Below are 5,713 nucleotides of genomic sequence, written 5' to 3' on the forward strand. Positions count from 1 at the left end.
TAACCATGGGATGTTTTGCTAAATATGGAATGTTCTGCACCTGCTCTTGTAAGTTTCTGTTTGGAAACTGCCGTGCTCTGTAAACCAAGTAACCAATCTACCAATGCTAACTATAAACATGTGCACAGACCCCTATAAAAGTAAAGCTCACCCTGAGCTCAGGGCCCAAAACTTTGGAGTGTTAGCTCATCTGGGGCCGCCAGCTTAATAAACCTGAGTTCTCCAACCCTGCAAGTGTGGTGCTTGGTTTCTCGATGGACCGATTTCTGCAACATTTCTGGAGGCCCCAGCGAGACCAACCATGCTTGCCCCTTGAGCCTCCAGACTGGTGGCTCAGCTGAGTCAGAGCACAGGAGCTCTGAAAAGAACAAGGAGGCACACTACCTGACAGTATCCCAGGTTCTCTTTCAGAATGGTGCACTGACTCTCCGGGAGGCTGGGCCCCAACCGGACTCATTGGAGGGACAGACCAACTCACCAGGAACAGCCACAGGAGCAGGTAAGGCCCCAGGGCACTGAACCCAGTCAGGTCCCGTCTCCGGATGGAAGAGGAGCTTGATCACCTCCTATGGTCTTCAGTAAGAAGACCACCAGTTAGGGATCTTCCCAGAGGGGGGAGGCACTGTGATAAACTCTGGTCTGAATGTGTGTGTGAGTGAGCGCCCTGGTTCATCCTCATTCCAGGGTGAGTGTGTGGCTCCACGGCTTTCATGGCTAAGGAGTCTGAGTGGGCCCTAACCTGCAGTTCTGTGGTGACCTCATACGGCTCAGGGCAGTGTCTGTCTGGGGGACCTGGTCCCTCTCTGTGAGTCAGATCCAGGCCAGGAGTTTACACTGGCCTGCCAAAGCTAAGAGGCACCTAAGTTCCCCATGGGGACATGGCCAGGCGGGCACCTGAATGGTCTCCTCTTTTGTGGGGGCACCCACCCTTGTTTGTTTTTGCACCACCAATGCAGGGCAGGATAGACGGGTGGGGGAAGACAATTGATTACTGATTTGATTTAGACATTCTAAAGAACAAAAATTACCTACTATTATATCCAAAAAGACATTAATTCTATGAATATGCCAAAGTCAATGTCTGTATTTGTTGAACATGTTACAGACTCTGTTTACTGATTGATATCTCCAACTAACCTTCTATTTTTGCAGAAATGCACAATGTCTAATTGTATGCAACTGGATATAAACTTCAAAAGTGCTTACTTGGGTTATTCTCTTTTGGGAAAGGAAATTTCTATGAATATAACCAAGGTTTCTCTTTTATCTAGTTTTAAAATAGTTGAAAACATAAAGCAGTGGATGCTCTATATTTGAACAGATTTCCTAGTGGGATCTCAGAGCTTAAATACTGTTACCAGGATTGCAGATGGTCAGTCTATGTGATACAGCCTATCAAATTACCGATTTCATACATGGGCAGATGGCAGAGGGGCCTGGCAGAAGCTCAGTTTTCAGGTTGTGAGAGAGAGAGAGAGAGAGTGTGTGTGTGTGTGTGTGTGGTGTAACTGCTAAAGAACAAAGGTCTTTTCCTCTGAAAGGCAAAAATAATTGCAAAGGTTACCTAGGCCATATTTGTCAGCCCAACACTGAAAACTAACTCTTGAGTCTTGGACTTATGCATGAAAAGAATACTTTACCTAACTAAAACAAAACAAAACAAAAAATTGTAAGGCTGCTGATTTACCTAAACTATGGTATCAATTTTCTATAAAAACCAAAAATAAAACAATGGTGAACACATGAAATAGTTGAAGGATGATTCAATTTGTAAAAAAAAAAATTGGAATTTAACATTAATTTTTACTCTTTGAAAACTGGAGAATTATATTCTTCATTAGTGAGAGATAGATTGTAATTTTAAAAAATGTGCGTCTTTCCATGTATAAGAATCTAAAATACTCTTTTTTATAACCTCCCATTCTCTGTCTTTTTATGCTATTTGAAAATAGCATTTGAAACTATACATTTGAAACTATCTTCCCTTGACCTCCCAGAACTTGGATTCCAATCAGTCTTCTTCTAATTCTTTTTAATTCCTCTTGCTGATTGATCCTTTCACAATCAGTGAAACTTAGTGTCCAGCAGGGCTTTATTCTGGCTTATTTTCGCAGCCTGCATACTCTTCCTTACAGATTTCAAATTTCTAGTTCCAGAATTCACCTGCCTTCCCAGCTTCCCATCTATTCTGAGTAGGATATATATCATCTATTGATGAAGCCTAGAAGTGTTTACAAAAACTATTGGAATACAATATAAAATTCAACTAAAAATAAGTTTAAAAAAAGTTTTACCAGCATCAAGGAACAAAATTTGAAATCTAAGACTTTGTGATTAAACTTATTGACCTGTTCCAAGCATTTTTAAAATTCAAGAATAATAAGTTAAGAAAACTAACATGGTTATTATTAGCAGAAGGAGAGACGAACTCAAGGTTGAGGGGTTCCCTGTCACTGAAGTGAGCAGGACCAAAAAGCATCAAGATATACACTCTGTAAATATGAAATTGTCTGTTTAGTTCACTGCTGTAAGCCTGCCACCTATAATCATGGTAGCCTATAGTAGCTGTTTAATCAATATTTTCCCAATGAATGGATAAATACAATACTCGAAAGGAGGACTATTACTGACAGTGTGTATGATGGATATTCTAGCAAACTTTTTATTAAATTCCATTTTCTTTAAAATGTAGTTTTAAAAATGGCTAGTTTGGGAATGAACTTGTCCAGTGTGTTATTCTTCCTTCCTCTAACTGAATATAATCATCAAATTCTATGACAACATCATAAACCTTGTATCTAGCAAGGGTACATTTGAAGAAAGTGTTGAATGATAACATGTGCTTTTACTTCTTGACTGGATCAGATTAGTATCGATTGTCTTTGTGTTTAAAGCAAAATGTTTTATGCCTCTTTGAATTTATTCTTTCCAGCTCATTTATTGTTGATGGAGAACACAAAGTACCAATCATAATTTTCTTGTAACATGGATATCCTGTTATCAATGGCAATGCTGAGATTATCAGAGTAAAAAGGAAGTGTGTAGAGAGGTCCAATTAATAGTAATGCTTAAGCAATGCTTCGGTGCAGTTTTTAGAAAGCTTGCTTTGACAGATAAATGTGTTTTTTCTTATATTGTGCTTAGTATTAATTAAAATTTTGTAATTGGCTCTTTTTTTGTTTTTGTTTTTTGAGACAAAAAACAATTTTTTTATTGCAGTGTTATGATTGGGTTAGTTTGACCACATGCCCGGTCTCCAGTTGGGAAAAGATGGGAAACCTAATAGTCCCACTTGATTTTATCCAAAGGAAGATAAGTTTCCCGAAGGACATTGGGTACTAATAGAGAAAAGAATTATTTTTTGGTCTGATTGTTTTATTAAACAGCTGTTTTAATTATGTATTTTATATACAGTTAGAATTTCAGTGTCAGAGAACTAGGAAGCAAGAATTAAAAGAATGGAATGAAAATCTTTAGCCAAGTGATAAAAAGACTGAGAAGAGTTGGAGTTCATTCATTTTAGTGATATCACTTAATGATATAAAGAATCCATAGTATTTACACTGCAAGATTACAATTTTATGTTTCTATAATACTGACAGAATATAACTGATTTTTGTAATATCACTTATATAATAAAAGTTTGTCTGCAATTTTTTTTAAAGAAAATTCAATATTGAGAACGTATGGTCATATATTTTTGACATTGTGTAAAGGAACTCCACACTGTTTTTTGGTAAATTTAGTTTTTCTGAAAACATTACCAAAGACAGGCAACTATGGCATCTATATTACTAAAAGTATTTACCTTCATTTCAAACAAGTTTTTTTTGTTTTTAAATTTTATTAAAGTATAGTTGGTTTAAAATTTCTGGTGTACAGCAGTGTGATTCAGTTATACATATATATATTCTTTTTCATATTCTTTTCCAGTATGGTTTATCTCAGGATATTGAATATAGTTCCCTGTACTATACAGTAGGACCTTGTTGTTTATCCATCCTATGTATAATAGTTTGCATCTGCTAGTCCTTAACTCTAATCCTTCCCTCCCCCATCCCCCCGCCCCCCCACTCCCCAGCAACCACAAGTCTGTTGTCTACATCTGTGAGTCTGTTTCTGTTTTGTAGATATGTTCATTTGTGTCATACTTTAGATTCCACATATGTGATATCATATAGTATTTGTCTTTCTCTTTCTTACTTCACTCAGTATAATAATCTCTAGGTTCATCCGTGTTGCTGCAAATGGAATTATTTGATTCTTTTTTTGACTGAGTAATATTCTATTGTATGTATGTATGTGTGTGTGTATATATATATATATACCACATCTTCTTTATCCATTCATCTGTCAATAGACTTTTAGGTTGTTTCCATGTCTTGGCTATTGTAAATACTGCTGCTATGAACATAGAGGTGAATGTATCTTTTCAAGTTACAGTTTTGTCTGGATAGATGCCCAGGAGTGGGATTGCTGATCATATAGCAACTCTATTTTTAGTTTTTTTTTTGAGAAACCGCCATACTGTTTACCATAGTGGCTGCACCAATTTACATTTCCACCAACAGTGTAGAGGGTTTCCTGTTCTCCACACCCTCTCCAGCATTTATTATAAAACAAGATTTTTTTTTGAGAGAAAAATAAGATTAAAAGAAATTTTTTTTGAAGTTACCTGTAGGAGGAAAACTTTGAACTCAGTGGCATCTAGTATGTATGCTGAAGGGAAAAGTAAGGAAGATAACTTGTCCTGTTGTATTTCCTTAGGCCATTAGAAGCATAGCAACAATTACCTTGAGTTTTACAAATCCCTGGGCTAATCCTTCAGTGATTGGCTTGTCAAATTAGCTCTATAAATATTATGTGAATGAGTAAAAATTAAATTAATAAATACAGAAATTAAAATACAAACATAACTTTTACAAAATAAACAATGATTACTTCAATGAGGAATGACATTAATACATATGCATTGATAGTAGAAAAACATTACTTTTCACAATGTTTACTCTTTTGAAATTTATTTAAATGATTTTCAAAAATTTACACTTACATATTGACATAGAGAAAATAATATAACCTATACTAGACTACAAAATTGGCTGCAAACTCTTGCCCTCCCAAGAAGAGATAGATTTTCTTCCCTTGACTCTGTATTGGCCACACAGCTTTCTTTGGCTAACCACGCATTAGTAAGTATGTCATAAGCAGAGGCTTGAAACATGTTTATTAATTGGTGTTTATTCTTTTGTGACTCTTGGAAGTCTTCCAGCACTGTGTAAAAACACCCCTGGAGAGCCCGATAGAGAATGAGTGTTTCTTCTGAGCAGGGACACAAGCAGTCTCTACCCCTCTAGCCATGACCCTGCTCCCTGCTGTCCTGGTAGCTAACTGTAGTTGCAAGTGTAAGACCAGGTGAACCAGATGAACTGCCCAGCTGAGGTAAAGAGTCATTATTTTAATCTATCAAGTGTGAAGTAAAGTCGGCCCTCCATATTCATGAATGTGGAGGGCCAACTGTACTACGCCATTCTGTATCAGGGATTTCAGCATCTGTAGATTTTGATATCTGAGGGGTTCCTGGAAACTATCCCACCCCCCAACACTGAGGGATGACTGTAGTTTGTTACATAGCACTAGATAAGTGATACAGAAATTGGTACTTAGAAACAGTGTTCCCATAGCAGGAACAGAAAACTTGTGGTACTGGATG

This window comes from Hippopotamus amphibius, chromosome 13 (genome assembly GCF_030028045.1).
Source record: "Hippopotamus amphibius kiboko isolate mHipAmp2 chromosome 13, mHipAmp2.hap2, whole genome shotgun sequence".
NCBI lineage: Eukaryota > Metazoa > Chordata > Mammalia > Artiodactyla > Hippopotamidae > Hippopotamus > Hippopotamus amphibius.